This window comes from Schistocerca cancellata, chromosome 6 (genome assembly GCF_023864275.1).
Source record: "Schistocerca cancellata isolate TAMUIC-IGC-003103 chromosome 6, iqSchCanc2.1, whole genome shotgun sequence".
Taxonomy (NCBI): domain Eukaryota; kingdom Metazoa; phylum Arthropoda; class Insecta; order Orthoptera; family Acrididae; genus Schistocerca; species Schistocerca cancellata.
In genome coordinates this window covers 179,332,027-179,356,053 of record NC_064631.1, presented here as the reverse complement: position 1 = coordinate 179,356,053, position 24,027 = coordinate 179,332,027, and positions in this window count along the sequence as shown.

The window sequence follows — 24,027 nt, the reverse complement described above, 5'->3', positions numbered from 1 at the left end:
ATTTCCGGAAGGCTTTTGACATTGTACCACACAAGCGGCTCGTATCGAAATTGCGTGCTTATGGAATATCGTCTCAGTTATGTGACTGGATTTGTGATTTCCTGTCAGAGAGGTCACAGTTCGAAGTAATTGACGGAAAGTCATCGTGTAAGACAGAAGTGATTCCTGGCGTTCCCCAAGGAAGTTTTATAGGCCCTATGCTGTTCCGTATCTATATAAACGATTTGGGAGACAATCTGAGCAGCCGTCTTCGGTTGTTTGCAGATGACGCTGTCGTTTATCGACTAATAAAGTCATCAGAAGATCAAAACAAACTGCGAAACGGTTTAGTAGAAATATCGGAATGGTACGAAAGGTGGCAGTTGACTTTAAATAACGAACAGTGTGAGGTCATCCACATGAGTGCTAAAAGGAACTCATGAAACTTCGGTCACACGATAAATCAGTCTAATCTGCAAGCCGTAAATTGAACTAAACACCTAGGTATTACAATTACGAACAACTTAAATTGAAAGGAACACATAGAAAATGTTGTGGGGAACGCTAACCAAAGACTGCGTTTTATTGGCAGGACACTTAGAAAATGTAACGCATCTACTAAGGAGACTGCCTACACTACGCTTGTCCGTCCTCTTTTAGAGTAACGTTGCGCGGTGTGGGATCCTTACCAGATAGGACTGACGGAGTATATCGAAAAAGTTCAAAGAATGGAACCCCTTTTTGTATTATTGCGAAATATAGGAGAGAGTGCCACAGAAATGATACATGATTTGGGCTGCAAATCGTTAAAAGAAAGGCGTTTTTCGTTGCGACGGAATCTTCTTACGAAATTCCAATCACCAGCTTTCTCCTCCGAATGCGAAAATATTGTGTTGACACCGACCTACATAGGGAGGAACGATCTCAAAGATAAAATAAGGGAAATGAGAGCTCGTACGGAAAGATATAGGTGTTCATTCTTTCCGCGCGCTATACAAGATTGGAATAATAGAGAATTGTGAAGGTGGTTCGATGAACCCTCTGCCACGCACTTAAATGTGATTTGCAGAGTATCCATGTAGACGTAGATGTAGAAAGTTCACAGTTCTTTCTCTATTTCTGGCCTAATGACTGTAACATGTGGATCTCGTAATAAAATGCACATGTTTTACTTTTAAGGCCAGAAGTAGAAGAACAACCTTCGAACTAAATCCGCTGAATCCGAATGACTTGGCTGCAGCTGTGTTAGGTATAGATGAACTAGTTATTAGTGGCATACGAAAATTCGTGCCGGACTAGGACTGGAGCTCTGACACCCCGCTTATTGCGAGTGGTCGCTCTGAGTACTTCGGCTATCCGTGCACGTCTTCCGGACCGACCAAAACTTCCGTATGTCACACTGTTTACATCCTTATGCCATAGTCTCCTACGTTCTGATGTAGGAGACTAGGGTATAGGGATGCAGACACTGCCACATGTGGGTTTCCGACGGTCTGGGAGGTGCGCACGGATAGCCGAAGTGCTTAAGGTGACAGCTCGCAGTATCCGGGTTAGAATCCCGGTGCAGCACAAATTTTCGGATGGCACCAATAACTAGTACATCAAACCTACCACAACTGCAGTCCAGTTATTCGCATTCAGCGAATTTATTTCGAAGTAATTTAGCTGTCTATCGTCAATGGTGTCTGTTCGTCCAGGCATGCAATAAAGAAAAGCAACTGTGAACTTTGTACGATACTTTACGGAAATAAATCGAGACTCGCAGAAGATGACGCTTAGGTGTGGAAACATGTCTAGCTAACTCTAAAAGTATCGGTTTTTTTGCATAAGGTGGAATTTTAAAAAAAATTATTCACAAACACAAAAATACGTCCACAGGAGCTCCCGACCCCAGAAACATTGGGTAAGTATTAACAATAGAATGGAAGAACATGTATACTGTTAGCGGTCACTAATAGTGAACATCCTCCCCCCTGCCCCGTTCTTTAAACGATCGGACTCTCCTTTATAAAATAGCTTCAAACGTATAATTACTTTACAAATGAGTTAATTTGTTTAATAGTTGGCGTTAAGCGTGTAAGCGAGGAAAAGCTTTGAAAAGGTTTGAAAACATGTGTAAAGTTTGTTGGAAGCCGGTAATTGCTCTAATTCAAAATACTGAAAGAATAAATTCTGGATAGTTCGCCTGACATGAGTTACGCTGCTTGGGCACATCTTGACAGTTTCTAACTGTAATAGTTGTGATACTGTCTTAAACTTTCCGCAGAAGATTTTACCTAATAATAGCTTTTGACACCATATTAAAATTTTTAATTTAATTAGTAATTATAAGAAGCACTAAAGAGGAGGTAATATACCGGTTGACTGTATTGGGATCATACGCCCTCCGAATTTTAACAGTAAACCATACGACGATTCACAATGTCTGTCTTGTAGCGTCTGCACTGTCAAGTTGAGGGTACACCTCCGTGACATTGTCGCGTTTACTAAGTGAACCAGTGACGAAAAGCGTTACTCTTCTTAGGATTTTCTGGATGTCATCTACCAATCCTTCCTGGTAAGCGTCTCACACCGAAGAGCAACACTCGTGTATCCGTATAGCGAGTGTTTTATAAGCTGCCACCCTTCGTGGGTAGCGTAATCTTCTCGAGGATTCCTCCACTGAATCTGACAGGCATCTGCCTTAACGGTCGGTACGCATACTCCCAGACATTTTAATAATGGATGATATAGTGTCAGGGATTTAGGAACCAGGTTTTAAATTGTAAGACTTTTCCACGGACAGATGTGGACTCCGACCACAATTTATTGGTTATTAACTGTAGGTTAAAACTGAAAAAAAACTGCAAAACAGGTAGGAATTTAACGAGATGGGACCCGGTTAAATTGAAAGAACCAGAGGTTATAGGAGGGGGAGCATTAAAGAATGATAAGTACAGGTGAAAATTTCCAGAATGAGATTTTCACTCTGCAGCGGAATGTGCGCTGATATGAAACTTCCTGTCAGATTAAAACTGTGTGCCGGACCGAGATTCTAACTCGGGACCTAAGGCTGTGAGGACGAGGCGTAAGTCGTGCTTGGGTAGCTCAGTTGGTAGAGCACTTGCCGGCGAAAGGCAAAGATCCCGAGTTCGAATCTCGGCCCTGCACACAGTTTTAGTCTGCTAGGAAGCTTCACAGGTGAAAGTAATACAGTAGAAGAAGAATGGGTAGCTTTGAGAGATGAAATACTGAGGGCAGCAGAGGATCAAGTAGGTAAAAAGACGAAGGCTAGTAGAGATGCTTGGACATTAAATGTAACTGATGTTGTCGACAATCGCAGACGTTTCGACAGCCGAACACCCTGCCATTATCAAGTGAAAACTGCAGCAGCTACGCGTTGTGCAGGCATATTTAAAACCTCGATTTTCGGAGAAATTTCGCAAAAGTAAGGCACAAAGACACATAATGTAAACACTACCGACATCAAACGCCGAATATGACCGACGTCAGAAATTACCGAGAGTGAAATTAATAATCAAGGGATGAGGTAGCATAAACTCTGTCCCTCTGTTTTTTGACAAACGAGAGAGCAGGATAGCATACAGAATTTAAACAAAAACCACGGTCTCTGTGTGCAAGGTTACTTGCTAATTAAATTTCAACGGCTTCCTTAGTAACACTATCCTCATAGCTGGAAGTACATGCCAGAGCTTCTTGTTGTCATATTCCGTAGGATGACCGATGCCAAGACAATGTTCTTCCTTGGCGGATTTGCTGGGCTGTTGTTAGCGTGTGTGCCCTCTCATCCTCAGTCCACCGGTCCTCCACAAACCTGATAGCCTTACCAACATATGACGTGCTACAACTACAAGGAATACGTTAGACATCGGCCTTACGCAAACCAATATCATCGTTTACGGAAAAGGACGCTGATCTTAGATAGTGGACTAAAAACACACTTCACATAATATTTCAGCAAACTACGGTTACTCCTGTTCTAAATGGTACCTGCGGGGACAAAAGGGCCGTAGACTTTAGTGCCACCTCGGTATTATTACTCACACCATGCACAGTTGAACGAGAGCGCAACGCACGTCGGCTCTGTCTTTCACTATAAACATTCTGGCGAAAGGTGACTTCGAAATGGGCTAACGCAGCTAAAAAATCTTAGGGTCCGAGATGACATGGATCCTGTGAACTAAGTTGCGGAATACCCCTTCACGTTGAGCTGGATCGTGGCAACTATCAGCCTGCAGATACACTGAAGAGCCAAAAAACTGGTATACCTGCCTAATACCTTGTAGGGAACCCGCGAGTACGCAGAAGTGCCACAACACGGCGTGCATGCACTCGACGAATGTCTGACGTAGTGCTGGACAGAATTTACCCATGAATCCTGCAGCGCTGTCCATAAATCCTTACGAGTAGGAATGGGTGGAGATCTCTTCTGAACAGCACTTTGCATGGCTTCCCAGATACGCTCAATAATGTTCATGTCTAGGAAGTTTGGTGGCCGGCGGAAGTTTTTAAACTCAGAATACTGTTCCTGGAGCCACTCTGTAGCAATTCTGGAGGTGAGGCGTGTCGCATTGTCCAGCTTGAATTGCCCAAGTCCATCGGAATGCGCAATGAACATGTATGGATACAGGTGATCAGACAGGATGTTTACGTATGTGTCACCTGTCAGAGTCGTATCTAGACGTATCAGGCGTCCCATATCACTCCACCTGCACACGCCCCACACCATTACAGAGCCTCCACTAGCTTGAACAGCCCCCTGCCGACACGCAGGGTCCATTGATTCATGAGATTGTCTCCACACCCGTACACTTCCATCCGCTCGATACAATTTGAAACGAGACTCGTCCGACCGGGCAGCATGTTTCCAGTCATCAACACTTCAATGTCGGTGTTGACGGACCCAAGCGAGGCGTAAACCTTTGTGTCGTGCAATCATCAAGGGTGCACGAGTGGGCCTTCGGCTCCGTAAGCCCATATCGATGATATTTCGTTGGATGATTCTCACGCTGACCCTTGTTGATGGCCAGAATTGAAATCTGCAGTAATTTGCGGAACGGTTGCACTTGTGTCATGTTGAACGATTCTCTTCAGTCATCGTTAGTCCCTTTCTTGCAGAATATTTTCCCGACCGTAGCGATGTCGGAGATTTGATGTTTTATCGGATTCCTGATATTCACGGTACACTCGTGAAATGGTCTTACCGGGAAATCCCCTCTTTGTGTTACATCAGTGACGCTGTGTCCCATCGCTCGTGCGCCGACTATAACACCACGTTCAAACTCACTTAAATCTTGATAACCTGCCATTGTAGAGACAGTAACCGATCCACCTACGGCAGACACTTGTTGTCTGATGCAGGCGTTGCCGACCGCAACACCGTATTCTGCGTGTTTACATATCTCTGTATTTGAATACGCATGCCTATACTAGTTTCTTTGGTACTTCAGTGTACAAGTCCGTGTTACTAAACTTCCTACAAATGGCATGGCCCAACGTACTATCCACCTTCCTCCTGACCAACACATGAAACAAAAGAAGACAGCTATACTTTTTCACCTCCATCGTGAAAGAAATATCTGGGTGGATTGAATACATCTCTTCTAAAAAGTCGGTCAAATTTTCACCGCCATGAGGCCAAACAATAAAAGTATCGTCTGTATATATGAAAAAAACTCCCAGGTTTCAAAGCCTTCGACTTCAAGGCATGTTTCGCGAATCTTCCGTAAACAAAATACCGTGGCATCGTTCTTCCCATCGCAACTAAATATGTCTGCTCATAGCTCTGGTCACCGAGTAAAAAGTAATTGTAAGTCAACACATATCAAATAGACCATCAGAGACAGAGCATCTCGTGTTCCTGCTGCTAATGATGCGAGTACACCATTCGTTTGTTATATATTTTTATGAGCTTCAAACAGGAATGACTGTAGTAATGGATAGAAATTGTGATTGCTGTGTACAGATGCGAGCTGAGTTGGCGACCCTTCGCTTACGGCTCCAGGCTGCATTGGCTTCCGTCACACAGCTTGAGGCTGCTGCCAAGGGGTACCACTGTGGGGGTTTGGACGCGAGGATGCGAGGGACGTCGAGCACGTCCCACGTGTCCCCCGATCGGTCCACTGCTATGGCCGCCCCAGGTACTGACTGCTTAAGGTTGACCCCTCACCTGTGCTCCAGTGGGAGACAATTCCAAAGTCTGACAGGCAGCGAAAATCTTTCTGAGGGGCCGATCGTACGGCCTCCCCAGTTCGTTTGACGAACAGGTTTCGGGCGTTATCTGTGGCTGACGATGTCTCTAAGCCGGATGCAGTCGTTCACCCTGTTCCAGAGGAAGCTTCTCGGCCAGCAAGGTCTGAGCATTCAAAGACTGTAGGTTTGCTGGTAGTTGGGAGCTCCAACGTTAGGCGCGTAATGGGGCCCCTTAGGAACGTGGCTGCCATGGAGGGGAAGGAAGCCAGTGTGCAGCCCGTGTGCATACCGGGGGGGGGGGGGGGGGGGGTCATTCCGGATGTGGAAAAGGTGCTTTCGGACGCCATGAAGAGTATAGGGTGCAGCCAACTGCAGGTGGTGGCTCATGTTGGTACCAATGACGTGTGTCTCATTGGATCGGAGCAGATTCTCTCTGGTTTCGGGCGGTTAGCGGAAATGGTAAAGACTGCCAGTCTTGTTCGCGAGCGTCATCGATAGCACCGACTGTGGTCCTTTGGTACAGAGCCGACAGGAAGGTCTGAATCAGAGGCTCAGGCGATTCTGTGACCGTGTAGGCTGCAAATTCCTTGACTTGCGCCCTCGGTGGTGGGTTTCCGGGTTCCGCTTAATAGGCCAGGAGTCCACTACACACAGGAAGCGGCTACACGGGTAGCGGGGGCTGTGTGGAAGGGACTGGGCGGTTTTTTTGGTTGGAGGGTCTGAGGAAACCATAGAAAGGGCGTCTGTCTAAAAGGGGGCAGGTAAAACACAGTAAGGTAGTTGTAGAAACGATTGGTATTGTAGTTGTAAATTGTCGTAGCTGTGTTGGGAAAACCAGAGCTCCAAGCCCTAATAGAAAGCACTGAAGCTCAAATAGTTGTAGGTACAGATCTAACAGTGTTCAGAAAGTATAGATTAAGTACAGTTGGTGGTGGAGTATTTATTGCTGTCAGAAGTAGTTTGCCTTGTAGTGAAATTGAAGTAGCTAGTTCCTGCGAAATAGTATGGGTAGAGGTTGTACCTGACAATCGGACTCACTATAATTGGATCGTTTTACCGACCCCCCGACTCAGACTATACAGATGCTCAACAGTTCAGAGAAAAATTGAGTCTCATTTCAAATAGGTACCCCACTCATACAATTATAGCCGGTGGTGACTTCAATCTACCCTCGATATGCTGGAAAAATTATACGTTTAAAGCCGGCGGCAGGCATAAAACGTCATCCGAGATTGTACAGAAGGCTTTCTCAGAAAATTCTCTTATTTTATTTTGATGATCATTCCTACCTATGTAGGTTGGGCTCAACAAAATATTTTCGCATTCGGAAGAGAAAGTTGGTGACTGAAATTTCGTAAATAGATATCGCCGCGACGAAAAACGTCTTTCCTTTAATGACTTCCATCCCAACTCGCGTATCATATCTGCCACACTGTCTCCCCTATTACGTGATAATACAAAGCGAGATGCCCTTTTTTGCACCCTTTCGATGTCCTCCGTCTATCCCACCTGGTAAGGATCCCACACCGCGCAGCAATATTCTAACAGAGGACGAACGAGTGTAGTGTAAGCTGTCTCTTTAGTGGACTTGTTGCATCTTCTAAGTGTCCTGCCAATGAAACGCAACCTTTGGCTCGCCTTCCCCACAATATTATCTATGTGGTCTTTCCAACTGAAGTTGTTCGATATTTTAACACTATCTGCGACAGAGCCATCTCCACGGAATTCCATGAGAAGTTTCACCAGGGCGCCGTGGGTGACAGGTGGGCTGCGTGTGTGCTGTTGGCTGAAATCATCTGCAATAACACAATTGCTCCTCTCTCCTGATATCAGGACGATTTCAGTACGTTTAACTTTAAGGTCACCTGTAATGAAATAACATCAGACGTAACATGAGAATTAATACAGCTATGCTCTAATCAAAGACGTTGTTTTTCTCGTTAAATTCTCAATCTGTCTGATATATTCTCCACTTGATAACTACGAGTTTCATTCAAGATGGCTGCTTTCAAAGTGGCCACCACGCTGGTAAGGTAGCCTCACAGCTTTCCCCCATGTCCCACCTCACAGTATCTGACTTGCAAGTTTCTGTTTGTCCATTCGTCCACGTGTTTCTGTTTTAGAAGGGTGGTTCCACATCTAAGGAAGACCCTATAGATCTTACATTATTCGCAGGAAACGGCATTTAGCTTAGCTGTTGAGGTAGTGCTCTCAGCGCAAAATGATTTTTGTGACCTGATGTTCAGCCCACTAACGTCTGCCTTCCTCTCAGGTCTCTTCACGCTGCTGTTCGCTGGTGCTCGCGACCGGCTTCGTCCGTGTCGGCAAAGGACGCCGTTCCCACGACAGGTAAGTACTCGAAGCGGAAAAGGTAAGAACGATGACACCAATTCACTTACGAACCTACTATCGTCGGCTGCTGTGTCTCTTCGCTCATAGTACATACTGCTGAGAAGACTGGTGCTCCCCGGCTCCTATCTACAGTATATGAAAACCGACAGGCGCTACCGAGGAGCTGCTACAACACTAATTGGCTTTATTCGGGGAGTAATTTCCGTACTACAGTGTCCGAAAAAAAATTAAGACTAGTTCGGATGTCAATGGAACTTCCTACACGTACGCTCCATCGGCGGGTTTATAAATTGATTGCAGTGATGTTCAACTGAATTTTTCGCTGACAATCTGAAAATTGGGTGGCTTCTAAATTCAGAGTACAGATTCAGATAGAATCGGAGTAGCTACCCTACTTTTGATTATGAGCTTATTTTTCCAAATTACTTTTTAGGAATGTGATTATAATTAATCTGTAATACATCCGTCTGTAAGTTATCTTGCATGACAGAATGACTCACAAGAACACTCAGAATGAGTAACTTATGTAAATTCAATTACCGTGTTATATATACACATCAGAAAAAGTTTTACATCACCTCGGTTCCGAGAGTTCCGGAACCTGTACATAAAACTGGAATAGAGATCAACATAACATTATTTTCGCTCTTTTTATTGCTCATGAAAACCACACATTGCATCTTGTACCACCATCAGCAAGACCATCAGAGGTGGTGGTCCAGACTGCTGTACACGCCGGTGGTTCTAATACCCAGCAGCGCGTCCTCTTGCATTAATGCATGCCTGTATTTGTCGTGGCATAACATCCACAAGGTACTCTTGGACTTCTCAATGACGATTCGGCGTAGACTTCTCAGAGTGGTTCGTGCGTCACGTCGTCCATAATCATCCCTTTTCAATCCATCGCAGGCATCTTCGATAGGGTTTACGTCTGGAAAACATACTGGCCACTCTAGTCGAGCGATGTCGTTATCCTGAGTGGCCAGCATGTTCTCCAGACATGAACCCTATCGAACATGCCTGGAATAGATTCAAAAGGGCTGTTAATGGACGACGTGACAATCCAACCACTCTGAGGGATCTACGCCGAATCGCCGTTGAAGAGTGGGACAATCTGGGCCAACAGTGTCTTGATGAACTTGTGAATATTATGGCACGAGGAATACAAGCATGCATCTATGCAAGAGTATGAGCTACTGAGTATTAGAGGTACCGGTGTGTACAGCAATCTGTATCACCACTTGTGAAGGTCTGCTGTATGGTGGTACAACATGCAATGTGTGGTTTTCATGAGCAATAAAAAGGGCGGAATGATGTTTACGTTGATCTCTATTGCAGTTTTCTGTTCAGGTTGCGAAACTCTTGCAACCGAGATGACGCAAAACTTTTGTTGATGTGTGTATATCAGTCTACCGACAACTACTACAAGGCGACATTGAAAAGCTGTTAACGTTACGAGGCAGATTATTTATCGGCGGCGACTTTTCCTTATGGCATTCTCAACTTGAGATGAAATTTTGTTGGAAATATTCATATCCTGCAGTAAGACTTCGACTTCAAGACCTAAGTATATTCTTGGCGACTTAATTTTTGCGAACATCTGCTGTTGAAAGATCGCCCCTATACCCTGGTACAACAATTCTTCTTACGAGCCCATTGATTAGTAAAACAACATCGTTTAGGAGCTGTGATTGGTCTGCAGAATTTGACTGAAATTGCGTATTTAGCAGCTGACATTCTTCCAAATAAGGTTTCAGAAAACTTAGATATATTTTGTTGATGTGTGTATCAGTCTACCGACACTTCTCATGAAGTGCTGCTGTCTCGAAATGGGTTGTTAGTTCGAGCCACTGAGACAAAACACGAGAATCAGCCTCTAAAATAGATATCCAAACGTGTATTGCACTTCTGAATTATTTTGAATGGATTAGCTCCGTTATTTATTGCACCGAATTACTTTCTATAATTAATTTGACTAGATGAAGACTTGGAAAACCAACAATAGGTTTCTGACAGCAAAAATTCCAAAATCCAGGCCAAAGTTTCAGCTGCAGCAGAAGATACCTCGAGCTGCACGGAATGGCAGACCTGCACGGAATGGTAGACACGAGGAATTAAGACAAAATGAGGAACTTCTCTTTTGAAAATCTGAAGTACACCATTATTGATGCCTACCACAACTGCTGCATTGTCAGTACTCAAACCGCGCATTAAATGTCGCCAATGTTGACTAGTGGCCAATGCTAAACAGAAACATATAAATCACAGCGGGTTTGTCAAAAATGGTTCAAAACGCTCTGAGCACTATGGGACTTAACATCTGGGGTCATCAGTCCCCTAGAACTTAGAACTGCTTAAACCTAACCAACCTAAGGACATCACACACATCCATGCCCGAGGCAGGATTCGAACCTGCGACCGTAGCAGTCGCGAGGTTCCATACTGAAGCGCCTAGAACCGCTCTGTCACAGCGGCCGGCGCAGGTTTTTCAGTAACGTCGATAATGTGCTGGCTGCATGGTCTGGATCTGCAACGACTAAATAGTTAGAAGTCGTTGGTAAAAATAATGTATATTGTACTTAACTGGTTGTACAGGATTCTTATTGGCTGCATACATATCATTATACAAAGATAGCTATTGAGGCCGCACTTAGGCCATACGTCGCTAAGCGCCTTGTTAGAGGTTGCTTCCTATCAGCTGAAGGCTATGCTACATTACTCTGTTGACGTCCCGAGCGAGAGTGGACGAGAGCTCGCTAGAAACTTGATTCAAGCCGCGGAGCGGCGCTGGTCGCGACTCACGGGTCCAGCTATATCTATTATGGACCCTGATCGTTAACTGCAACCCCCAACAAGAGTGATCTCGAAAGTTGATACCACAAAATGGATGTTCAAACCGTACTCATTAAGCAAAGATTTCAAACCATTGGTTAGTAATTCGCAAGTCACAAATACTAGCGGACGTCGCCTGCTACCTGCCGCCGAAGGATAAAATGCAACAGTAGTTGGGCCCTATAGCCCAACGCACTACCCTAGACGTGGCTGCCCAGATGCCCTCCACACTGCGAACCCGAAGGGCGCCGGCCACCGGACTTTTGGATCCGTCAGGCCTGCGCCATCGTCGGACCATGTACCAGGAGTATTTCATCTCAACAACAGAAAATGACCACCGCCAGTTGAGAGATGTCGATTCGAGAGATGTCGATTCATGGACCTTAAAGTGTACCTAGCCAACATTCTAAACGCAGACGAAGTCGGAGAGGACGAGGCTCTTGGAGTATATAACCAGCTCACTCTGCAAGCGGTTGACACGACCGCTCCCCGACAACCACCTAAAGTGAGGGAGTTTTTCAAACAGCTTCCTCCCGACATACTGGAGGTCATTACGGAAAAAAACCGCTTAATTCGTGAATGACACCCCACACGAAATCTCGCGACGACATCTACATCTACGCGATTACTCTGCTATTCACAATAAAGTGCCCGGCAGAGGGTTCAATGAACCACCTTCAAACTGTCTCTCTACCGTTCTACTCTCGAACGCCACGCAGGAAAAACGAGCACTTAAATTTTTCTGTGCGAGCCCTGATTTCTCTTATTTGATCGTAATGGTCGTTTCTCCCTATGTATGTGGGTGCCAACAGAATGTTTTCACAATCGGAGGAGAAAACTGGTGATTGAAATTTCATGAGAAGATCCCGTCGCAACGAAGAACACCTTTGTTTTAATGATAGCCACTCCAATTCACGTATCATGTCTGTGACACTATGTCCCATATTTCGCGATAATACAGAACGAGCTGCCCCTTTTTTTGTTTTTTTGTTTTTTTTTTTTTACTTTTTCAATGTCATCCGTCAGTCCCACCTGTTGTAGATCCCACACCGCACAGCAATAATCCAGAAAAGGACGGACAAGCGTGATGTAAGCAGTCTCTTTAGTAGACCTGTTGCACCTTCTAAGTGTTCTACCAATGAAGCACAGTCTTTGGTTTGCTCTACTCACAATATTATCTATGTGATCGTTCCAATTTGGATTATTTGTAATTGTAATCCCTAAGTATTTAGTCGAATTTACAGCCGTCGGATTTGTCTGACTTATCGCGTAATCGACATTTAGCGGAATTCTTTTAGTACTCATGTAAATAACTTGACACTTTTCCTTATTCGCCGGCCGCTGGTGGCCGAGCGGTTCTAGGCGCTTCAGTCTGGAACCGCGCGACCACTACGGTCGCAGGTTCGAATCCTGCCTCGGGCATGGATGTGTGTGATGTCCTTAGGTTAGTTAGGTTTAAGTAGATCTAAGTTCTAGGGGACTGATGACCTGAGATGTTAAGTGCCATAGTGCTTAGAGCCATTTTTTTTTCCTTATTCAGGGTCAGGTTTTGCCTCATTTCCCTTTGATTTCTGAACGCCCCGCTATTGTTTCACTCTATGTAGGAGAAATACGGCTCGCCTGCGGAGTACTGCACCATACAAATATCTTATCTAAATCATTTTGCAATTAGGTTTGGTCATCTGTTGACTTTACAAGACGGTAAATGACAGTATCATCTGCAAAAAATCCAAGACGGCTATTCAGACTGTCTCCTATGTCGTATAACACCTCCTTGGGGAACGCCGGATATTACTTCTGTTTTACTCGATGACTTTCCCTCAAAACGGTGTATTAACCAACTTTGCCGTGAAATCAAGCTTTCCGTAGATAACCACAGGAATCGACACTGGGAGGGGACGATCGCGACCGTCAGAATCGATTATTATAGTGCGTGAAGCATAAAAAAACAGTTTTTACATAGAAAACTTCGCATTCTGCCACTGCAAGTCGTGCGTGAGATGGTCTGCGAGCTGGATGGCAAGTTAAACGCCTTGGCACATGCGTTCGTGGTGAATTTCACGCCCATTGACGACATAGAGGACCAAAACCACATTCATCTTGTGGAGGAGCGGCTTCCGTCCTCCCAGCAAAGAGACGAAAACGATCTCATTGAGGAAATTCCTGAAGACGAGGTCGCAAACCGCCTATACCACCTCAATCCTCGTAAGACAGGAAGAGATAGATAACATAGGAAATAAAATCGTCAAACAACTGCCACCAGAAGCCAGACAGACTTCAACAGCGGTTGCCAATAACATCTTGAGGACCGGCACATTTCCTTTCGTGGTAGCCATCCCAAAACCCGGTAAGAGCCCCAGCCCTGCGAGCTGTTATAGCCCAATAAGCCTTCTGCCGTCACTTTCGAAAGTGTTCGAAAGTTTATATGCCAAACAGCTCCGAAGACATGTTGCGGAGTAGCGCCCCTTACCAGACGAGCAGTTCTGTTTCCGTGTGCGTGGGGCACTCCACATAACAACAATTGCTCAGGCTCTTTGAGCATGGCATGGGGGCACTAGGCCGTTGTGAGTACCATGGGGCAGTACTATTAGGCGTGTCTAAGGCCTTCGACAGCGTATAGCATAACGGCCACCTGATCAAGCTTCTTGACCCGGAGTACCGGAGTCACACGTGTCCCGGCTCAAATCTTACATCAGTAATACAACATAAAAATTACTCCATTCCATCTCGGCCTGGTGGTACCGCAACCTACTATTGCTACTATTTAAAAAACATTCATAGGTTGCAGAATGTTCTTCGTTAACTTAAGAACGACGCGTTTCGTCCGGACAGGGCGACATCAGGTTACCTGAAAATATAAGGCGACGACCATATTACAATAAGTATGATGAAGAGGCCTCATACTCCGAGGAGCGTTGGGGACGATGCAAGCGGTTGCAATCCTGGGGCTAGCATCCCGCTGAAGGGTAAAATCAAATTTTATGAGAGGTAAAAAAAGGATTCACTTTTATTTCTTTCACGAAACCAAATTCTTCTTAAAAGCTCATTACTGTTAATACAGTTCTGAAGGATTGTAATATTGTGAGACCTTAGTTTCTACCGGCGTATACAGTGTTGCAATAACTTGTCGGAATTCACCGGTTAAAGTCGTCGACAACCGCTGATGTTTCGACAGGTACACACTCTCCATTTTCAAGGCATACCTGCGGCAACGAAGTGCTGTGCAAGGGAATTTAAAACCTCTGTTTTCAGAGATACTCTGGAAAAGTAAAACACACACACACACACACACACACACACACACACAAACTCACACACACACACACACACACACACACACACGAGGGCTCGCACACACACACTGTAAACACTAGAGCCATCACAAACCAAAGATGACCGACGTCAGAAGTTATCGATGATGAAAAGTAATAATCAATAGCTGACTAGCATTAACTCTGTGCCTCTGTTTTTTGACAATGGAGAGAGCAGGATTCCATGCAGCATATAAGCAAAAACCACCATCTCAACTTATAGCGTTAGTTGATAATTTAGTTTCAACAGCTTCCTTAATAATACTATCCAAATAACTGGAAGTGCATGCTAGAATCTTCGTGTTGTTATATTCCGTAAGATAACCGGTGCCAAGGCAATGTTCTGCAATGGCGGATTTGCTGGGCTGTTGTAAGTGTGTGTGCCGCTTACGTTCACTGCACCAGACCCCCACAGTCCTGATAGTCTGACCACCATATGACACGTCACAGCTGCAACGAATACGGTACACACCCAGCTTACACTAAACAAGATCATCCTTTACGGAACCTAAAAGAATCCTGACCTTCGACTGTGGTCGAAAAACACACATCACACCATATTCAACAAAATACGACCAATCTGAAATACTCCCTGCACTAGGCCAAAAGGCCATAGACTTCGGTGACACGTCGGTTATTATCGTCCGTCAGCCGGTGAACACTCGGTCGACAGCGCAACACACGTCTGATCTGACTTTCACTATAACCATCCTGACGAGAGATGGCTTCGAAAAGCGCTGAATCAGCTGACGAACTCTCAGGATCCGAGATGACATGGGCCCTATGGCCAAATTACGATGTACCCATTCACGTTGAGCCGGATGGTGACAACTGCCAGCCTGCAGATACAGGTCAGTGTGACCAGACTTCCTATAAACCGTATGCCCCAATGTGTCAACAACCCTCCTCATGGCCAACACGTCAAGGAAGGAAAGACAGACATCCTTTTCCACCTCAATCGTGAAACAAATATTGGGGTGGAATGAATTCAGATGTTCTAAAAAGTCGTTCAAATTCTCACTGCCATGACGTCAAACAACATAAGAATCGTCAACAATTTTGAAGAAACACGCAAGAATCAATAGACGAACGGGCGGATGGAGATGCCATGGGAAGCCCGTTGTCACCTATCATTGCCAGTTTGTTTATGGAAGACCTCGAGGAACGTGCCTTAGAGTCGGCGGTTTTGTAGCTTGCGAGTTTTTTCAGATATGTAGACAATACTTCTGTCCTTTAACCTCATGGTAGTGAGAATCTGAACGACTTTTTAGAACACCTGAATTCATTCTATACCAATATTTGTTTCACTATCGATGTGGAAAAGGATGGCTGTTTCCCTTCCTTGATGTGTTGGATAGGGGTAAGGCAGATGGTACTTTGGGACGTAGCGTTTATAGGAGGTCTATTCACACTGACCTGTATCTGGAGGCTAATAGTTGTCACGGCCTTGTAAGTAGGCTGTTTAGGTTTTTTTGTTGGTAACGCCACGTAGCGCTCTGTATGAAAATCACTGGCTGTGCTGTGTGCAGTCTGTGGCTAGTTTGCATTGTTGTCTGCCATTGTAATGTTGGGCAGCTGAATGTGAACAGCGCGCAGCGTTGCGCAGTTGGAGTTGAGCCGCCAGGAGTGGTGGATGTGGGGAGAGAGACGGCGGAGTTTCGAAATTTTATAAGACTGGATGTCATGAACTTCTATATACATTATGACTTTTGAACACTATTCAGGTAAATACATTGTTTGTTCTCTATCAAAATCTTTCATTTGCTAACTATGGATATTAGTAGTTAGTGCCTTCAGTAGTTTGAATCTTTTATTTAGCTGGCAGTATTGGTGCTCGCTGTATTGCAGTAGTTCGAGTAACGAAGATTTTTGTGAGGTAAGTGATTTGTGAAAGGTGTAGGTTAATGTTAGTCAGGGCCATTCTTTTGTAGGGATTTTCGAAAGTCAGACTGCGTTGCGCTAAAAATATTGTGTGTCAGTTTAAGCACAGTCATGTATAATTGTTCTAAGGGGACGTTTCAGCCTCTGTGGCCGAGCTGTTCTAGGCGCTTCAGTCCGGAACCGCGCTGCTGCTACGGTCGCAGGTTCGAATCCTGCCTCGGGCATGGATGTATGTGATGTCCTTAGGTTAGTTAGGTTTGAGTAGTTCTAAGTCTAAGGGACTGATGACCTCAGATGTTAAGTCCCGTAGTGCTCAGAGCTATTTGAACCATTTGATAATTGTCTCGGCTCATGGGGAAGGACTTATTCGTACCTTGTTCTACAGGACCCATGTCTTCTTAGACACTGAGAGTTTGTTAGCTGTGGCAGCCCATTTTGAAGTCACCTTTCGTCAGAATGAGTACAGTGAAAGACAGATCTGACGTGCTTTGCGCTGTAGACCAACTGTGTGCCGGATGAATGATGATAATACCGACGTGGCACTAAAGTCTACGACGTTTTTGCCTTATGCAGGGAGTATTTCGAACAGGATTTGTCGTATTTTGCTGAAGTATGATGTGTATTTTTGGACCACCGTCTAAGATCAGGATTCTTTTACGTACCGTGAAGGATCATCTTGTTAAGCTGGGTGTCTATCGTATTCCTTGCAGATGTGGCATTTCATGTGTTGGTCAGGCTGTCAGGACTGTGGGGGACCGGTGTACGGCACGCACGCTTACAACAGCCCAGCAAATCCGTTGAATGCCTCTCAGACGTATGCGCGAATCGTACCGTCAAGTCAGTGAGTTTGAAAGAGGGCGCATTATTGGAATGAGAATGTGATGGATCCGTCCGGAAAACTGCTGCTCGGTTTGACGAAATGTTCCGGCAGAGCAACGGGTGTGTGCAGAATAGTTCAAGGAAGGCCGTAGAACACGACGAGATAGGTCAGGTCGCACGAGCCAGACCCCCTCCCCCCGAAAAGATCAACACATCACCCGAACGGCACTGCAAGACAAATCCGCGACCTCCTCGGCTCTGGCGCCCTTCACACGTAATTTCAGATAACCCATCCGCTTCCACGTTCACACTCGTCGCGTCTGGGATCTCTTCCAGGACGTTCCCCAGCTCCCTCTGACCCTCCCCGCTGCTCGCATAGAATCTGCTAAAATGATCCGTGAACGCCTGTGCTATGCCCCTTTGTGTTGTAAAACGACGGCCATCGCCGAGATCGATCTCATGTATTAAATTCCTGCGTCTTCTTCGTCTTTCCTTTATCACATAATGCATCGAGGGAACCTCGTTGGGCAGGAAATCCTGCGACCTCGCGCGTATCATCGTACCTGCCATCCTCTGCGTCGCAAGTTGTACCAGGTTCGTCTTAACTCAGTGAACGGCCGTCTGGCGTTCTGGTGTAGGTGGTTGAGCTAACAGTTCCCGGAGAGCCGTAAAGTAAAACTCAGTGGTCGTGCGCTGCCATTGAGAAACCTCCTTCCTATAACTTATTAACGTCCTCCGTAAAGCTGGCTTCGTGCACTCGATCCACCACTGCAGGACAGAACCGAAAGAATTTCGTCGACGGAGGCAGCCATGCAACGCGTCCTCCACCATGCGTCGGCATTCTGCATTTCGCAGGTGGGAGACGTTCATCTTCCAATTACCCCTCCGTCTCCACACCTGCTGTCTATCAAGGTTAACGGTACAAATATATGCCTCGTGGTCTGTAAACGCTGTCGGCCATATTTCTGCACACTATCAGATGTGACAGTCCGTCGCCGTTTATTACTGCATGGGTTACGTGCGCGTCGTCCACTTCTCCGCCTACCTTTGGCGAATGTTCAGATACATGCTAGACGGCAATGGCGTATGGAACGACAGCACTGGGGACAGGAATGGCATCAGATAGTGTTTTCGGACGAATCTATGCTCTGTTTGAAAATGATGGCCATATTTGGGTTCGCCGCAGGCAGGAGGAGTGGCATCACAGTGACTGCATTGGCACAAGGCCATCGGCGCCCCACACCATAAGGCCTTGAGATAGTTCTATTGGGTACAACCACGAATCACAGTCGGTGAGCATCCAGGGCCCCGTGACCAGTGTGACCTAAGTGAATAACATCTTGCAACCCGTAACGATACTCTTCTGCACTACACCCTAGACGCCATTTTCCAGCAATACCATGCACAGCCGCATGTTGCTGCACGAACACGTGCCTTCTTGGCGTCACAGGATGTCAGCCTTTTGCCCTGGCCCGCCAGATCACCAGACCAGTCCAATCGAAAATGTCTGTGATATGGTGAAACGATGGGTGCAGCGCTGTGACCCATTGCTGATCATCACAGACGAACTTCGGAACCAGGTAAATGCAGCATGGATGGCCATACCACAGGTCGCCATTCGTGCCTTACACGCGCCACGCATGGAACAAATCAAGGCCAAGGGGGGGGGGGGGGCCCTGTGCTTACGAGGCAACAGGACACATCCTGAACCGAGATGACTGAAATGCTAATCATTTCTGCAGAACATACTAATGTACATGTCCTGTGAATACGAACGTCCTATCTGTAGTCGTTCAAGGAGTTCTGTTTATCTGAAGTTGAGAGTGTTTTCACTGCATCGTCCAGCACAGACTTCAATCAGTGGGGGCATGCGTTTAGAAACAAATGTCTGTCTGCGAATGCCACTATCTGTCCAAGCGTTCGGCGCTAACTACACTCCTGGAAATTGAAATAAGAACACCGTGAATTCATTGTCCCAGGAAGGGGAAACCTTATTGACACATTCCTGGGGTCAGATACATCACATGATCACACTGATAGAACCACAGGCACATAGACACAGGCAACAGAGCATGCACAATGTCGGCACTAGTACAGTGTATATCCACCTTTCGCAGCAATGCAGGCTGCTATTCTCCCATGGAGACGATCGTAGAGATGCTGGATGTAGTCCTGTGGAACGGCTTGCCATGCCATTTCCACCTGGCGCCTCAGTTGGACCAGCGTTCGTGCTGGACGTGCAGACCGCGTGAGACGACGCTTCATCCAGTCCCAAACATGCTCAATGGGGGACAGATCCGGAGATCTTGCTGGCCAGGGTAGTTGACTTACACCTTCTAGAGCACGCTGGGTGGCACGGGATACATGCGGACGTGCATTGTCCTGTTGGAACAGCAAGTTCCCTTGCCGGTCTAGGAATGGTAGAACGATGGGTTCGATGACGGTTTGGATGGACCGTGCACTATTCAGTGTCCCCTCGACGATCACCAGTGGTGTACGGCCAGTGTAGGAGATCGCTCCCCACACCATGATGCCGGGTGTTGGCCCTGTGTGCCTCGGTCGTATGCAATCCTGATTGTGGCGCTCACCTGCACGGCGCCAAACACGCATACGACCATCATTGGCACCAAGGCAGAAGCGACTCTCATCGCTGAAGACGACACATCTCCATTCGTCCCTCCATTCACGCCTGTCGCGACACCACTGGAGGCAGGCTGCACGATGTTGGGGCGTGAGCGGAAGACGGCCTAACGGTGTGCGGGACCGTAGCCCAGCTTCATGGAGACGGTTGCGAATGGTCCTCGCCGATACCCCAGGAGCAACAGTGTCCCTAATTCGCTGGGAAGTGGCGGTGCGGTCCCCTACGGCACTGCGTAGGATCCTACGGTCTTGGCGTGCATCCGTGCGTCGCTGAGGTCCAGTCCCAGGTCGACGGGCACGTGCACCTTCCGCCGACCACTGGCGACAACATCGATGTACTGTGGAGACCTCACGCCCCACGTGTTGAGCAATTCGGCGGTACGTCCACCCGGCCTCCCGCATGCCCACTATACGCCCTCGCTCAAAGTCCGTCAACTGCACATACGGTTCACGTCCACGCTGTCGCGGCATGCTACCAGTGTTAAAGACTGCGATGGAGCTCCGTATGCCACGGCAAACTGGCTGACACTGACGGCGGCGGTGCACAAATGCTGCACAGCTAGCGCCATTCGACGGCCAACACCGCGGTTCCAGGTGTGTCCGCTGTGCCGTGCGTGTGATCATTGCTTGTACAGCCCTCTCGCAGTGTCCGGAGCAAGTATGGTGGGTCTGACACACCGGTGTCAATGTGTTCTTTTTTCCATTTCCAGGAGTGTATTTTGCTATGGCAGCAAAAACCCAGTATGACATCCTGTCATATATTTCGCACCATTTGAACAAATGCCTACACAGCGTGCCCAGCCCATTGAATTTTCGCAAAAGTGTTCGCCTCTCCTACCGTAGTTCTCTTTTCTTAGGGATCTGCGGAATAGTAGCTCCTCTTCTGCGCACACCTCATTAATACAACAGACGAAAAGTAGCAAAAAGTCCAAATTGGCAACATTAATCGATTCGTCAAGTAGAATCGCAAAAGAAGGACTGGCACGAACTATTTCCAAAATTTCATTTTCTGCATAATTAGACAGTTGCTCGTATTGTCGGACAGTGGTACCATATTGACTATTTTGTGAAAAATTCTCCAAGCATACAGTGAACTACATCATTTATACATAGCTGCACTAAATCTTCGGCTACTGAACGAGGTTTTGCAGTTTTACCAATTCTGCAGCTGACGCGATAAGACGCTTTTAGAGCATTCTCATTGTTACTGCTATTAAATCTATTAAATCATTTTCCACTCGTTAGCTTTTCGTGTAAAAAAAAGTCAGCAGATTTATTTATATGGGTGGGGTCTTTAGTTTATAAATGGCGTTTAAGTAGAGGGACTACTGTTAGCAAGAACGTAGCCACAAACAACACCCTGTGGAATGAGATTTTCACTCTGCAGCGGAGTGTGCGCTGATATGAAACTTCCTGGCAGATTAAAACTGTGTGCCGGACCGAGACTCGAACTCGGGACCTTTGCCTTTCGTGGGCAAGTGCGCTACCAACTGAGCTATCCAAGCACGACTCACGACCCGTCCTCACAGCAGGTACTGGCGTAATTGAAGCTGTGAGAACGGGTCCTTATTCGTGATTGGGTAGCTCAGTTGGTCGAGCACTTGCCCGCGAAAGGCAAAGGTCCCGAGTTCGAGTCTCGGTCCGACACACAGTTTTAATCTACCAGAAAGTTTCAGCAACCTATGGTCTTGGACAGTTCTTGTCGCCTATATATAAAAATGAAAACCTAATGTGGTTATCAACCTACTTTCTTTTTTATTATACACGATTCACTTTTGCCGGACTGACACAGTTCTCTACAAGCTGAATGACCTGTTAACACGAAACTAACTTGCAAATTTTGTTAGACACTGTTTCCATTTCAAACTTCCATGTTTCAACTAGCTACCCATTTTAATGTGAACAGAAACGATTCCGATCCAAAACTGACATCCTATTGCATTTGCCACAAGCAAAGAGGTAGGTTTCTGTTGAAAATCAAAGGCCCCACCGCCGTTTAACCGTTCCTTAGTGGGTTCGCGGTACTGTTATTAGTATTTTTAGAACACAAAGAAGTGGGCAGACTAAATTTCCATTGTAAATAAATCAAATGCATTCGTAACCTTGTTACATAACTGTATATCAGGCATTCACGGCAAATATTAATTTACTGTGTGATAAATTTTCTCGATGTTACACATATTTAACAAGGGACGTTATATGGTTACTTTAATTGCAGGGCAATAATAATAATAATAAGAACTGTTATTACTATCGTTATTATTATGACAGTGCCACAGAAATTAAGGATACAATAATAGGCCTAATCTCGAAACCGGCCAGGTTGTGAAACGATGTTGTAGGAAAACGCGTTGCTACTCTATTGAGTCCTACAGTACGTACGCGTCATCACCAATTTAAGAAATGGGCGAATTTCTTACGTCGATTAGAGGGAACGCCTGTGAACGACTCTGATACTGTAGTAAGCTTTATGTGGTCTCTCTTCACTCGTGTTCCTCTGTCTGATTTTTGAAGTGCGTTAGTTCTACACCTTACAATTGCGCGGATCGGTTCAAACTTTGCACGAATGGAGATAAATGGACACAATCAAAACAATTTTTTTCCAATAAACGTCATTCGTTGTCGAGATACGATGGTTTAAAGCCGAGCTAAAGGTAGAACGTAAAATTCGTCCTTACGTGAACTGAACACACGAAATGGTTTAAATTGAATCAAAGAAATAAAAACTGCATTCTTCCTGTAAAGCGGAAAACTCTCTTTGAAAAATCTAGTTTCATTCTGAGTTTATGTCCAAAAAGCAATTTTTTGTGAGTTTTTTTACGCTCGCCACATCTGGGTTTCACTTGTGCAAACTAGTTCAGATTTTGCACAAAGGTAGACAAATACTTGTAATTAATGGCCGTCCTGTGTTGTGAAAGCTATATCCGTTACCACGATATAAGCAACATGCTTCGGAAGAGAGATTACCGGATCAATTGTACCCGAGTCAACAAAACTCTACAGAGATTGCCAAGCTATTGCTGTCTAACGTCAAATTTATGGAAGGGTAGAAGTTTGCAACCAGAATGAAAAATGCTGCTATCACAGCACAAAAAAGGCGAATATGTCCTGGACACAGTTAGGGAGGTGAAAGAAGACATCTAGCTGTTCTGGCGGCTTGAAAGACGTTTAAATCAAAACATCTTGACATATTGATGCTTTTCTATGAGCTAACCCTACTTCCCCAGCGCAATGAGTTCTCTTAGCTTGACCGCACACTTGCATCTTACAGTTTACGGGCTAAAGTCCCTGATCGTGTGCCCAAAATCCAGAAGATTCGCTAGTCATAGTAAACAATATATAATATCAGATGGTTGAAAAGCATACATGTAATAGCAAAAAAAAGTTTTTTATGTGGGTAAAATATCTTGGGGGTGGATCTGTCCCTGGGGGGGGGGGGGGGGGGTAGGTGGGACGGAGGAAGGGGGGGGGGCTAAATCAATTTTTTGATTTCTGCGTGGATGGAGCTGATTTTCTTTTTCCGTGGGGACCTTTTCTTTCCCAAACCCATCCTGCCTCACATGTACAGTGAGGGAGTTAACGAAGAGTGTAAGAACAACTAAACACACATTTATGTTCTTGTAGAGAGTGGGCTGCATCTCCCATAGCAAGTATCCAAGAGTGGGGCGAATCTATAATACGATGTATCTCAGAGTGAGAATGCACGGATTCTAAACTTTAATGACATCTTGTGTCATATTGCTTGACATCACAAATGCCATGTTGGATGACATGTGTCACTTTATTAAACATGACATCGCGGATATGTTACTTTACTTGACACGATGCATTAGATTACAAGATATGGGTATTAATACCAAGAAGTAAAAAAGCGCGAATATATCAAGATGTTTTGATTTACATGTCTCTTAATCTGCCAGATAAATCGAAAAGCTAGTTCCCTTCGTTTACATCCCCAACTCTACCCAGGACATATTCGCCTTTTTTTGCTATGATAGGAGCATTTCTCTTTCTGGTATTA